Genomic DNA, 15,185 nt, shown 5'->3' with positions numbered 1-15,185 from the left:
ATTGAACCCACTTAGGAAATGCCAAAGGAGACCAAGACAATCCAGATGTATTATCTACCCTCAAAGGAGCTTCTCCTTGGAGTGGAGCACAGGGAAAGATGCACGGCACACAGCACAGGTACTGTCACGTGCTGCCCAAGGGACGTTCAGGTAAATGACAGACCCACATACTGCAGTGGTCCCATAAGATGATTTCCTTTTTAAAATGTAATCCTTATTTTATTTGAAACGTATAGAATGCTCCAAAATTTGTGTGTCATCCTTGCGTAGGGGCCATGCTAATCTTCTCCGTGCCGTTCCAGTTTCAGTAGATGTGCTGCCGAAGCGAGGCCCTGGGATGATTTCCGTCACCTAGCAACACCACAGTGCAGTTCCTTACTGACTTGAGCCAATCCCGGGCTATCATTTCCATCAGCCAGGAAGGCCTGGTGGCACGCACCTGGGCCCAGGGGAGCTCCCCACAGAAGGTCCCCTTTCTAAACTGGTGTAATAACTGGACCTATCTTTGTGGTTCCCATTCTGACTGCAAGATGCCCCTCAGCAATAATTATTAAGAAACATGGAAGAAAAAAAAGAGTTTGTTATTTACTGGCCCTGGAGTGTACAGGACACACCAGAGGCCACACAGCAAGGGAGTAGGAAGCAAGAACACTGACTGGCCTGGGGCTCTGCCTTTATTGGGGCCAATGGTGAGGGTCTGGGGTTTCCAGTGCTCACTTTTTGTTGGTAAATTTAAAACATAAGAATGGGAATTTAAAGGACATGAAAGGAAAAAAATCAAGTAGCCCAAATGGTCCAAGATCTCTAAAACAAAGGGCTTAGCTTTTTCTCTGTTCCTGTGCCTGGCGATGTGTTTGTTCAAGATAGTCTTCCTTGGAGTGGATGCCTTGGCAATCGGAGCTCAAGCCAGGCACTTGCATGACAAAAAGAAAGGCCAGCCCTCAGGGTTTACACTGCAGTTTCTGTCGAAGTACAGCAGTGTAATTGCAGTACTAGGCTATAGCATCGAGGCCTAGTACATAGCGTGAGTGCATGCTATGATGTCTACACAAGGATGAAATCGTCTAAAAATTCACTTCTCAGAATGTATGCCAGTCATTCAATGACTGTAAACAAAGCAAGAATGTGAGCAGAAGGTAAAAAATAGGATTGCTCTAGTGATCGGCCATTCATGGGAGTGAGAATGTTGGGTTTGTGTCCTGAATCCCTACCCAGTCTAGGATATAAAGTCAGATGGATGACAATTTTAACAAAGGTTTTTGGTTTATAAAGAGATCCTTAGTTCTCCTGTTTATGCTGCTCAGAGCTTCTCATAAGCTCCCCTTACTAATTCTGGTGCCCTTAATCCCCCCAAGCAGAATGTCCAGCTTCATCCCAAATCAGACTCCACCTAAGTATTGGTGTGTTTGCAACACTAAGAATGTATTTTGCAACCCATCTGCTCATTGACCCTTTTTTCCCTTTAAGTCTCACAGGCACATAAAGTCCATCTCATACTCATATTTAATAGGCTCAGCTTATTGAACTGGCTTGTCCTGTTTAAGTAGCTAAACATGGCAGGTGAGGACATAGAACCAAGATGTAGGTCCTCCCAGCCATGGGGCTCTGCGGTCCCCCCTTGGCCAACCCCGTGAGGATGTCTGCAAAGGTGCTGGGCTGATTCTACTTGAATCTTCTTTTGTCATTAGCATGCCTTTATTACTCTCATCCACACTCAGGAAACTAAGAAAGACTAGCCAGGAGCAAAGGATTAATATGACAACGTGACTCACTTTTTTTTTTTCAAAAGAGCCCTACCAAGTTATCCATGTAGATATTATTTTGCTCCTGGGGCCTAAACACCTCTTCAGAATCATTACTGGCTCCTGCCTGTGGCAGCCCATGTACAATAGCAGTGTCAGAATTCACCAGGAGGCAAATGAAACACACTGATAGTCTGAACCGCCCTTTTCTCCAAACCATTCTAAGTTAAAGGCTCTGTACCTATTAGGACCCAAGGGTACCATTAATTTAATCGCTCACAATGTTATGCCTCAATCTCCTGTCATTGAAAAAGGGCCAATAATGTCGACCTGATTCTCCCATGACCTCCAGTGAGAATTTGTTCTTTTAACATGTCTATGGAAAAATGAAATTTTTCAAGAAAAAAAATGAAAATAGATTAGGAAAGAAAAGTAAAACACAGAAATTACAGCCTCCTTGAAAGAAAAATGGTCCTTATTTCCTCACCTCTGTCCCTTTAAGGGAATTCTTCGGTTTCCTTTAACCTCCCCGAAGAAGGATTGCCAGCGTCATCCCAAAGGTGGGCTGTACTCCAGGCATATTTATGGCTGGAACTTTTAAGCTGTGAAGTGCTGTATAATATGCCTGCCACACTGGGGGCAATAGATAAATATTTAATGAGAAACATAGATGAGTAGTATTATTTTATTACTTTCCTTCTTTACTTTTGTATTTCCTTCTTTTGTTTACCCTACAGTGAGGACAGGGACGATCCAAAAAGGGACACCTAAATGGTGTGATAACATTTTCTGTTTAATGCCTCTGCCGTTCAGTCCTTGTGTTTGCAGGCTGTTGTTTCTATTGATAATGCGATGTCCAAGGGGTGTTGGTTCTAGGACCCCCGCAGATACCAAGGTCTAAGGATGTTCACGTCCCTGATACACAATAACATAGTATTTTCATACAACCTATTTTGTATAACCTTATATAAAATAACATAGTATTTTCATATAACCTATGCACATTCTTCCTATAAATCATCTCTAGAGTACTTACCATTCCTCATACAATGTGAATGCTATATACACAGGGGTTATAGTGTATTGGTTAGGGAATAATAATAAGAAAAAAAGTCGGCACATGTTCAGCGCAGATGCAACCATTTTTGCCTAACTATACAGTACGCGTCAGGAACAATGTAACTTTTAAAAAAAAAATCTTTTCTATCCATGATTGGTTGAATCCACAGATGTGGAACCTGTGGACATGAAGGGCCGGCTGTACTTCATGCTTTACACAAACTGTTGCAGGTGTAGAAATGAGAAGGAATCACGCAGTGGACACAAAGACAGAGGTACTCGAGCTGCAGGCTTTTCATCAAAACTCATTATCTATTCCTCCACCCTCTCCTTCTATCTTCCACGTTTGTAGACATTTCTAGTCTTAGACTACAGGAATACAAATCCATTTTGCCAATGTTCTTCCCACAGTTGAATTCTCAAAGCCATACCTCTCCTGACCCAGGAGGTAATAAAATCTCCAAGAAGTTGTAAGAAACATGGATAGTTCAAGAGGGAGTGTTGGAGTCTTCTTGCTCATTCATCATCCATAGCCCCATAGAGTGGGGAAGGCGTGCCGATGTTGAATCACTGCATCTTTTTAAAAATCTGCCAGGCGATGCATTGTCATTATGACAATTATAATTAAAACACTTTGTTGAGTGTCTCCAAAGTGTAGACTATGCTTGTCACTGGAGAATCAAAAGGTTATACGAAACATATGATTTCTGCCATCAAAGGTTTACAATATATTTGTGAATTCCATGTGTGTTTGTATGTACACACATATATTGTATATATGTATCTTGCATAAAATTATATATGTGTGTATATGTATGAACATTATATATACATACATAAGTACATACATGTACATACATCTATGATGGTAATTGGCAAAATTAAGTTTGGAATTAGAAAATTAAATTGGGCAGATGAGTGAAATATTGCAATTGGCTATCATTAAAATAACAAATAATATTAACAGAAAATATAGAACAAAACAGTTTACAAATTAAAAGTAAGAAATAAAAGAACTTACAGAAAAAGAACTCTGTATTTTTTGTCTATCTTTAATTTTATGTACATTTTTATTTTGTATACTGACTTCAAATTTAAAAAATAAGTTGAAGTGTGAGACATCGTATAGGAAACGTAAAATGAGTGTTATGCATACACACAGCTAGTACAAGAGTTCAGAAGGGAAAGAAACCTGCGAATTACTATGGGTTCTCTCCACAGGAAGCTAAACGACTTCTGTATGTCTTACACAGAGTAGAACTCTTAACTCCATGGGACCAGTGTGGAACAAGAAAACTTTCGATTTAATGAAATACACATTGTATACAGTCTTTTGAAATAATTCAACTTAATACTTGTATACATATACATAAACTAGAAGCTTTAAGCATATTTATCAAGTAGTAGCACTGTTCGTGTTTTATTGAATGATTAAAAATCATTTGTAATTAGCTGCTTGTTAATTGGCAAACTACCATGAAACTTTTTAAAGAAGTTTTAAAGGATAGAGTGTTTTATCTTCCTGAAGAAGCCTAACAATGTCATCCCTGGCTTCTTGCCCTCACCCCCTATAAAATTGCATACATTTTTTTTTTGGCAGTGACCAAGAATAGCACAAAGATGCACTCAACCCAAAGCTACACAGGGCCCACCCCAGGCTCTGAATGAATGAGTCCAAAGCCCCGAGCCTGGCAAGGAGTGACTTTTGCCATCGGCTCTCCAGACTTCTCTCTGCCACAGACTTGGAACGTAAAGCAGGGCGGAAGTGTTCAGCTGGGAAGCCAGCTACTCCTCTGGTAGTTCACCTGAGGGATCTCACAAACACTGAACTACTTGGCCCTATGAGCAACTTCCCAATAAGAGGGCAGACAACAAAGATTCGTTTCATCCAGTGAAGAAGGGCAATACCTGAAACATGGCTCAAGATTCTTGATCTCAAGCGACAGAAACCCAATGGAAACTAGTTTCATCAAAAGGAGAATTGGCTCACATTACTGGAAAGGCAGGACTGGCTTTGGGGTCTCCAGATCATCAGAAATTGTGGCTCTCACTCTCTCTCATTTGCTCTCAGTTGTTCTCCTATTTCTGGTCTCATGGCTCTTTTTCTTTGAGTTGCCCTTGTCTCTCAGACTGTGGCCAGAGGGTGGAGTAAACGAAGAGCTGAGCATAGGTGAGTGGAGTTCGAAGAAACCACACCACACCCAGGTAGAAGAATTCAGTCAGCAGTTAGGTGTATGATTATAGAGCTAAGGACCAAGGGCTCAATTAATAATTTTGTCATAGAGCACCATGAAATAATAATAGTAACATTTATTGAGCACCCCCTATTAACCCATAAACTTCACTGAACCTTCAAAATTCTGGGATATAGTCTCAAAGATTTAAATGACCTGCCCAGATCCCCACAACTACCAGACCGTGGAGCATCCAGATTCTAACCCCGGCCAGCATGAGTCCTGTGCTGGACACCGGCCACTGGCCAACATGTTGGCTACGGAGGACTCATAACTGTTCTCTCCCAGGATCTCCCTTCACAAAAGGAGCTTTCTCAACCAAGGGAGGTGCCTTGCCCAAGGTCACGCCCCCTTGATAAAGGTACCAAGTCCAACCACCTTGCTCCACTGGGGGATACTGCAAAGAATTTCCCGTGGGGCCTTTGGTGGCCTCTGGTGCAACTGCATCGAGTAAATGTCGCAAGTTTACTTGCCCCACTTCCCTACAGGTACAAGTGTACCTTCGGTAAAACTCCCACATACAGAACTCCAACCCAGATTGTCTCCAGGGAACCAACCTAAAACAAGTTCAAAGCCCATGCTATTGACCCTTTCATCATAAACTGCCTCTTCAAAGCCAGTGTGTTGACTTTGCCTATTTAACTGCAAAGGGATGTTGTGAAATGAATCATGAAGCTTTGAAAATGAGTGATTTCCAAACAGAGGGCAGAAAGTATTCCCGTGACATACTCAGAAAGGTAGCATAATTTTATGTGAATTGTGGACCCCGTCAACAATTTTTCAAGGTGAATATTTTATGTTCTCCATTACAAAGCTGAGCAAAAGGCCTTCATCATACTGGTTTACTCTTGCCTGTCTTCCTGGCAAATTAAAAATGTTCGATAAACAGCCTGAACGGAGCAGCTTCTCCTTTGTGGAGTTTTACAACAGCTAGCTTGCAGCACATCAGAAACTGTTTGGATACAAATTGTTTCCTTGAGCAGGAAACATGGAATCCTGCACTCTCAGGTCAGGGGGTGGATTTGTTCCTGTTCTTTGCACCCTGTGGTATGACAAAGAAGAAAAAAGTCTCCAATCTCTAATCTTAACCTAAGTGGCAACAAAAATCACATTAAAAAAAAAAAAAGGAAGCAAAGAGAACTTTGTTCATCTAGTCCTCAGAAGGGCTCTTAGACTTTATCTTGTCTTTCTAGAATTTTTCAGAACACAGTTGGTTTCTCTTTCCCTTCTCTCTCAATACCTTCCAATAGGAAAGGCTGACCCCCAGGTTGTGATTTCTGGAATTCCAGAAAGATCCCCACGCTCTCCCAAATCTCCTCTCATCGACTTCAGGATATTTGCAGTCACCTTAGAAATTTTTACTCCACTTTCAAAGGTGGCCAAGGCAAGAGCAACCCTTTAAGTCTTGTTCTTCTATTCTACTGTGGTTAAGTGTCAGCATGATTGGGTTTACCAGCAACGCTCTAAACAGGGGATCCTAACAATCAAGCTGTTGCACAGGGAGATGGGGAAGGAAACCAACATTGGTAGAGCAGTTATTTGTTTAAGACACTTTACAGACATGATCTCCTTTGACCTTCGGCTAACACTCTATTATTCTCATTTCATTGGTGAAGAACCTCAGTTTTAGAGAAGCAGGTAAGTTGCCCAATGTCACATCACTGAAAACTATCAGACATGGGCTCCAGGGACGGGCCCAACTCACCAGCTCGGGCCCCTAGAAACACTGAGCTGGTCAAGGGAGAAGAAGATCATGACCAAGGTAGAAAGACGAAGAAGAAAAGGGAACTCGGACAAAAATGCTTGGTCTCACTGGAGCCAAAGGCATCATGGGACTACACAGAGTGTGACAGGAAGCTGAAGGGGGCTCCAGGATAAATGGCTCCTTCTCCACAAATAGACAAACAATCCCCGTGAAGGAGAAAGGCCACTTCCTTTGAGAGCAAGGTCAGAAACAACTGGAAACTCATTGAAACCTCAGGTGCCAGAGAGAGTCCACTCTCGATTGTAGACTCTTGGCCATCTGACCCATCCATCTTACTACGGTTTCTACAGCCCACACTCAGAGTTAGGCTACTCCGAGTAGGACTTGGGAGACGGGTACCGAGGGGCGTCACTTGAATGTATCTGATATGAGTGCTTCTCGTAACATGTCTCTAGATGAGGCTACAGCTCCATGCACCCCTTCCCCAGTAGCATTTTCTTTGGGATTGTCTCCTGCTGACGTTATCCACAGCACCTTTCCCTACAACACCAACAGCATGTAAGAGTCCAAATTAGAAAACACACTCGTAGCCACAACTTTAGTTCTCCACGTACAATGGGATTCTTATTGCTGTCATTGGGTTTAGACCAAGTAGATCTAAGCCCCACCCCTGCCACGTTATGCTAAGAGATCTAGTGTTAATCACAAATCTAGTACTAGCCTTTTCTCATCTTGGCATGTTAGACGTGAAGTTCAAATAGTATTGTGAGATAGTGGGAAGAGAGTGTGGATGGAAAAAGGGTTTCTATGGGAAGTGACCTAACAGGGGTGATCTGATCATCAAGTCCTAACTGGGCAGGTCATGGTGGGTAGTCACATCCCAGGCCGATAACCATTTAGTAAAAGGTTTGTCTTTGCCTTAAGCAAGCGCTGTTCATTGTTTTTCTGCATCTAGGTCCACACACCTTTGAAATAAGCCATAAACACCTTCAAGAGAGCACATACTCTTAACTCTCCTGCAACCCAATCCACACCTTGTTTTCTCCCACCTTCATGTAATCTTCCTTCCCATTTCCAGTGCATAACAGAAGCTGCAAAACTGTTATTCTCTGGAGCATTTGAGGTCTTGCTTCCAGGCATAGGTTGTCAGTTTGTTTCAAACAAATCGTTGTAAAAGTTTTCTAGAGGATAGGACATTTCTTATGTTGACAATACCATGTGATTAAGAACATGGTTTTGGAATCAACCAGGTCAAGTCCCAATTCTGCTATTTTCTAGTGTGTGGCCTTGGATGACCTGCTTCATCTCTCTACGCCTTAGTTTCCATAAGGATGAGGTGACCCACATCCCACATGGGTCTCCATGTGACCACGCTGTGAGGGTGAACTGAGATACAGTACATAAACCCCTAGTGAGCTCTCACTGATTCTCACAACACGACTATATTTGAAGGAAGGAACTGACAGCGACCGGCCGGGAGACTTCACTCTGCCAGGTAAGCACAGTGCTCTTCAAAAGGAAAGTACTTTTGTCTGGCTGAAGGAATACTGAGATCACTTTGTTCACCTGCCCTCAGGCAAAAATCCAGAATGTTAGTAACTAAAGAGAAATTTTCCAGCTCCAAAATCTCAGTGTACATCTTCCCAAAATAATCTACTTTGGGAAAACATGGTAAGAGAGGACAGATTTTAATTTTTTAAAACCAATTTTATATATATATATAAAACAAATGTCTCTAAAACCTGTTTCATGACACATAAACAAAAATCATCTTAATTTATAATCTGGAAAGTAAATGTTTCTTTAACCACCTCTTTCTCTCTTTCTCTCCTGTAGCAGCATGATAGTGAGATTAATTACCTTTGGGTACATTTTTCAAAACGGAATGATGCCTCTAAGACCATGTGCTTGCTACAGCATTGACTTTAGAATTCAGATTACATGACCTGAATCTCAGCTTAATCACCAACTAGCTACGTGATGTTACTTAGCATCCCTGAGCTTCAGGATTCTCATCTTCAAACTAGGGATATTGATTCCCACCAGCAGCAGACGTGGTGAGCTGCTAACTCTTGGCAGCCAGCGGTCCACACTTTTTCCAAGCCAGAATATAGTGGCTAACGTTGCCGAATACTCACCTTCCCAGCTTCTCTTAGGAGCTTCTCATTATGAATAAGCATGTGACTGCTCTCTGGCCTCTGAATCATCAGAGGAAGTCTGTAAGGAAGAGTCATCTGGAAAAAATATTTCGTCCTTAATAAAACAAAAGAAATACACAAGGTGAAAGAAACATCTTCCCTCCCTTGCTGCTTTGGGAATAAGCAGGAGGAGGGCATGCTGTTTGGAGTGGCTGCAGCCATCTTGCAACCATGAGGGAACAGCAAGTAGAATCATACTGAGATAGACTCAGAATCCCTGACAATGTTGAACTTCTGAACCAACTCCGTATCTCTCTTCTCTGGGTCTTCGTAGTATGTAAAAACAAACAATAATAATTATAATAATAATAATAATCTACAGTGGCTTAAGCCACATTTGGTGACATTTTCTGTTATTTGAAGCACAAACATCCTAACTTCTACACTCTTAGAGCTCCTGGGAGAAATAAGAGAGGCAGGTAGCCTAAATGGAAGCTCAGAGAAGTTTCATGGTACCCCTAGGTAACAATACCCTCAAACCTGTTACTTTTCCTGGAATGCCAATCCCTTTTCTCACAATAGTTCAACTGCTGGTTCAACATCCTACTAGCTAATCATTTAACTTGCCTGAGCCTAGGTTTACTCACCTTTGAATTGCAGTTAATATTTCATGGAGTTGCTTTTAGCAATATGCAAAGTGGATGTGGACATTATAGAGAATGTGAGCATTTTCTATTATAGAGAATACATGTGTTGCAAAGTGAAGTGGCAAACCCTGATAAAGGTCCAGAATTTCATGAAGTTGGTGAGAGTAGGTTAGAAAACTGCTTAGATTCTTTGCAAAGTCATCCATAAATAAGGTTCTGGGAGAACGAGACAAGTTAGCAGGGAAGGAAAAGATGGTGATAAATAAGCATTTCAAAAAAGAAAGACTCCAGGTGGAGAGATAAAATGGTGTGGCTGCTGGAAAATAATTTAATTCCTCAGAAGATTAAGTATAGAGTTACTGTAAGACCTAGCAATTCCACCTCCAGGTATATAGTCAAAAGAACTGAAACCGAGCATTCAAATAAAGACTTGTACATGCATATCCCAGCAGCACTGTTTACAATAGCCAAAAGGTGTAAACAACCTAACTTTTCATCAGTTGGTGAATGTGTAAACATGTGGTGTAGTCATACAATGGAATGGTGTACGTTAGAGTGAAGTACTGACACATTCTACAACACGGGTGAGCCTTAAACATTATGCATGCTAAGTAACAGAACTCTATCACAAAGACAACATATTACATTATTCTTTTTTTAAAGATTTTATTTATTTATTTTTAGAGAGGGAAGGGAGGGAGAAAGAGAGAGAGAGAGAGAGAAATATCAATGTGCTAGGGGTCATGGCCTGCAACCCAGGCATGTACCCTGACTGGGAATCGAACCTGCGACACTTTGGTTCGCAGCCTGCACCCAACCCACTGAGCTACGCCAGCCAGGGCATATGATTCTATATATACGAATTACCCAGAATAGGCAGACCGACAGAGGCAGAATATAGGTCAGTGGCCAGCCTGCAGCTGGGAGAAGATGGCGGGTAGAGAACAGAGAGAGAAAGCTAATGAGTTCGGGTTTTACTTTTTGATTTAAAAAAACGTTCTACAACTGATTACAGTGACATTTACACAATTCTGAATATAGTAAAAACCATTGACTTTTATACTTTAAATGAGTGAATTATAGGATGTGGGATTTATTTCCCATCAAAACTGTTATTTTTTAAAAGAGGGAAGGATGACCCCAATATGCAAGACCTGGAAGAAACCCTCAGAAAGATAGATAAGCCTTTGAATATTTTGGCAAAGATGCCCCAATTTATAACCAAATTGCTAAAGTCAGTGTTCAGTAGAAGATGGTATTGGTGCCATTTTATAGTTTACCCAGAAAAAAACAGCAAAAAGAAAACTAAAAAACAGTCAACATTCAGTACATTCTTATTCTAATTAGTGCAGAGATTCTGAACATTTGCTGTATTCAATGTAAGAGAAAGCTCCCTGTTCACATAATAGTTGTTCTCTTTTTAAAGATAGCACTCCAGTCAAACCTTCTAAAGACTGCATGATAGATGAACTATTCACTGTGAACTGTTAGTACCTTGTGGAGTGGATCCACTCTTAGCTCTCCTTTCCCCGTACCAATTATCCTTGGAGAAGATGGAGTTTCTGTCCACTGGGATGAGACATGCTGGTGGATGCTGTCACATGCTCTTTTAATCTTGATGACTTGATGACTCATGTCAGAGACCTCAAGGATCCCAAGAGAGAGAATTACTTTCTACCGAGCATCATATGCACTCAGCTGAGTATATATTTCCCAGGACTTTCTTCAAAGACCAAACATTATGACAGAACTATTTTGAAGAGGACTGAAAGAGTCCTCTAAAATGTGTCTCCCAGCCCCTTGTCTACTTAAGTTTGTTCTACAGTACCTTTGTGACATGTTAAATAACCCACCCGTTAGCTGCAATAGCAGTTGTACGATGCAATCTTTTAAAGAACAAAAGTGAGAATGTGCACAGATTGAAAAGGCAATTTGAGGGACTACTGTGACCATTTATAGCCCCTTGAACTGGAGAGAGCTGTGTAAAGCAGGATGGGAGGTACAGAAACAGGGATTTGACAGTGAGGTGCTGCTGAGTTTGGGTAGGACTCAGATCCCGCAGGTCAGTTATAATGTTCAATGATGCTCACCATGTCTCTTTCTTAAACAACATAGTGGTCCCTTCAAACACACCTGTGTAAAGCCATAGTGGATAAAGTGGGTCTTTTCGCATGCAACAAGGAAAATTTGGGCTTTAATGGAGGCAGTTTTCTAAGAATAAAAAATTATGAAAAAAAAAACTTGCAAAGAAGAGTAAGCAAAGGCAGAGATGCCCAAATTTTCCCCTCTGGACCACTAATCAATTGTAGCACCTTGCCAAGGAACAATTGTAAATAAATGAACAGGGACATCTATTTGTAGTCATCACTGTGCGTGTCACTGAGGTTCAAAAGAGCCCGGAGGATAAGGTACTAATTATGTTCACTTATCCACATCCTACACAACATTTAAGACACAGATAAGTCATTATTGCTTCCACAAAGCCCTGAATGCCCACTCCCACGAATGGGTCCCTCCTGCCAATTTTCTCTATCACGCATAACAATATCAGCGGAAGACAAAGGACATCTCAGTTGACTTTACATCAGAATTTGAGCCCTGGCTCAGCCACTCCTAGCTAAATGACCTCAGTCAAATTTTCAAATTTGATAAAGACAGCAGTGATGACGTCTTGAAACCTGAGCATGTATGCAAAGTCTTCAATGCCATACAGTATTTCTAATCCTCATGACAACCTAAAAGGTAGTAATGATTACTCTCCACTGTAAAGCAGAGGCAACTGAGTGCCTAAATACCTTAGGTAGCACGGTCAGTAACCTAATCTTCAAGCTTCAGCAAATATGCACAATCCAGTTTGTTCCCCTACTTTTCTTACTTCACCTACCGCTTGGGAGGCACTCAAAAATTGTAGCTATTATTGTATACATGCAGACAGTACCAATTTGTTTACTGACTCACCACAATGGCAAATCTGAAAGATCATATTACCATAAAATCTTTTTTAAAAAATATTGGGATGGTGTGGCTCAGTGGATGGAGCACTGGCCTGTGAACTGAAAGGTCACTGGTTTGATTCCAGGTCAGGAATCAAATTGTGGGCCAGGTCCCCAGCTGCGGGGAGGGTGTGAGAGGCAACCAGTCAATGTTTCTCTTTGCACATAGATGTTTCCCTCTCTTTCTCCCCCTCTCTCTGAAAATAAATAAAATATTTTTTTAAAAAGACCGTATTAGCCACAATGCTCTCAGAGGGCTGGGGTTTTACACTTACCATAGGAAACCTGGACCTTGAATTTTATACTCAGCAACAGAGCTACAACAGAAAGAACCACAAGCTATAAAATGCAACAAAATTAGATACCTGCCATTTATCTTTTTTTCTTGGTGAAAATAAGACTACTCTTCATAGACACAGGAACTTTTGACTGTCATTGACTGTATGAGATCCAGTTGACTGATCTGAGCATGATAAAGCATTTCTAAGTGCTGCAATTTCATTATAAATGGATACTAAAAAATAGCATCTGTTAACATCAACACTTACTGAAACCTCATTATAAATTGCATATTTTTATTCTAGATCCTTTTTTATTTTAAGAAAATTTGAAAGAAAGTGTATCTCATAGTCGTTTCAAGGTTGGGCAAGAATCCCAAAACTCTGTTTGGAAAAACCACTCAGGTCGGTAATGCAAGATTTCAGCTCCTCTTCAGTCCTTAAGGCAACGTTTGAATGTCAACTTAAGGCATGCAGTTTGTACCAGGAAAAAATTCCTTTGAGAGCTACAAACTTCTTGAGCTTAGCAACCTGGAATTTATATATCTTATCTTGCTCTTGGCAATGATCTAAGAAGTCTAGCTTCTGAAAAATATACGGTAAATGTGGTTAAATTAGGAATTGACTCTGATGATGATAAACTTTCTGAACTGACAGCTACTTACTTGCCTTGGGTAACAATTTGGTAAATTATACCAGTGGACAGATTTTCACACTTTTGATGCAGGGAAGCAAGGTTGGTGTAGAGATAGGAGCAGAGACTTTGAAGGGGGAAAACCAGGTCTGCACCCCGGCTCTGCACGAACCTGGGCAGGTAGTTAACATGCAGCAATGATTTACTGGGAGCTCAGCTTGTGCTGTTTTTGGTATGAGGCCCTAAAAGCACTCTCTAAGCTTCTGTTTCCTGATAGTAAATAACTCCAAAACAGAACTAAAGAAAACAGAAGGAAAGCACCTCGCAGAGAACCTGAAATAACAGTAGGTGACCAGCAAACAGTCACCGATCTGTTACCGTTTCTGTGCAGTGGAGGTGTCTGGGAAAATCTGACCTTTACCACTTGATTTTCTTTCTTTTCTGTCTCCCAGTCAATGTGGCTAAAGCTTAATTTTATTTCAGAAGTGTGCTCTTTGTCCAAATGCTAAACGTTAATGTTCACATGAAAAAGGAAAAATCAGTCCTCTGAATATTTTTCCAATAAGATTAATATGAAATAGTATTTTTCTAAGGATTACCATCACTTTAGAATGAGTCGGTCATTGGGCATGTTGCAACAAGACTTGTATCAAGATGCTTCCAGTTGCAGTTAAGAGAGAAACTACACTCAAGTCACATTAAAATTAGAGGAAATTTGTTAGCGCATACAATTCAGAAGCGCAGACTAAATGCTGTGTGTTATCATGTATAATCCTTAAAATGTGCCCATTATCATCTCGTTTCATGTGAAGTGAAGGAAGCCTGGAGAGGGCGAGTGACTTAGGCAGGTTCACACAGCCCCCCGCCCAGGGGCGCCGCGTCAGGATGGGGACCCAGGCCCTGTGACTCTGAAGGCCCGTTCGACTTCTTCAACCACACGGCACAGGTCCTGGCACAGAGTACCCAAACAATATCAGCTTTCCTAATGTTCACCCGGCTATTCTACTTCCCCAGACACGGCAATTGTTACTCCATTTTTTTTTTCACTTTCTCTTAACATCAGAGTATAGGTAGATAAAGCCAAAGAATTTGTATTAATGCAGAACATTACAGTTAGTTTCGTTTTTCAAGTCGACAAATGCTTAGGTCCAGTCACAAAGCTAAGCACATTGGAGGAGATAAAACCTTTAAGTTTACAATGTATCTGCTTCTGTTGCTCTTCAGAGTTGACAAGGGAGCAGTGCCTGGATTAGCTCATCTGGCACTGATAACACATCCGGTCAGAATTTCTTACGTGACTAACCCAGACCCTCAAGAGTCAGGCCAGGGGGGACTGGCAGGCAGTCTTTACTCGGGGTGTGAATATATGCCCCCGCCCAGGGCCAGACCGCTGGGTCATAGTAATTTGTGCCTGCTTCCCCCATCGCTGCCCTCCACCACGCCACCAGCTCCACTCCTGGCTCTAGGGCCAATGCTAATCTCAAGCAATGATAACTGACCTCCATAACACAAGAGTCAGAGCTAACGCCGCTTAGTGGGCTGAGTCACACCACTTAAAACAGAGCAACAGGCAGCTTGGGATGACAGAGGAAATATATGGTCCTCTGCTGCCTCTGTCTCCAGTAAGGGCATGCACGTCTCTCAAAGGGTCCGATTTTCCATCAGCCGTCTCCTAAAAACCAACAAATATCTAGGGCCATCTTAGCTCCTGAGGCAAAAATCCTCCTAGGACCTCCTCCCTCATGGACAGAAACC

General features: G+C 41.6%; 1 non-coding gene across 1 annotated transcript; it reads right to left on the bottom strand.

Annotated features, from left to right (window-relative positions):
* Positions 1–226: 226 nt before the first annotated feature.
* Positions 227–333, bottom strand: LOC114514939. Its single transcript, XR_003686157.1, has one exon. It is a non-coding gene; the product is annotated as a U6 spliceosomal RNA (small nuclear RNA).
* Positions 334–15,185: the final 14,852 nt, after the last annotated feature.

The sequence above is a fragment of the Phyllostomus discolor genome, chromosome 7 (genome assembly GCF_004126475.2).
Source record: "Phyllostomus discolor isolate MPI-MPIP mPhyDis1 chromosome 7, mPhyDis1.pri.v3, whole genome shotgun sequence".
NCBI classification, from domain to species: Eukaryota; Metazoa; Chordata; class Mammalia; order Chiroptera; family Phyllostomidae; genus Phyllostomus; species Phyllostomus discolor.
The sequence above is the reverse complement of the archived record's forward strand: the minus strand, read 5'-3'. Positions and strand labels throughout refer to the sequence as shown.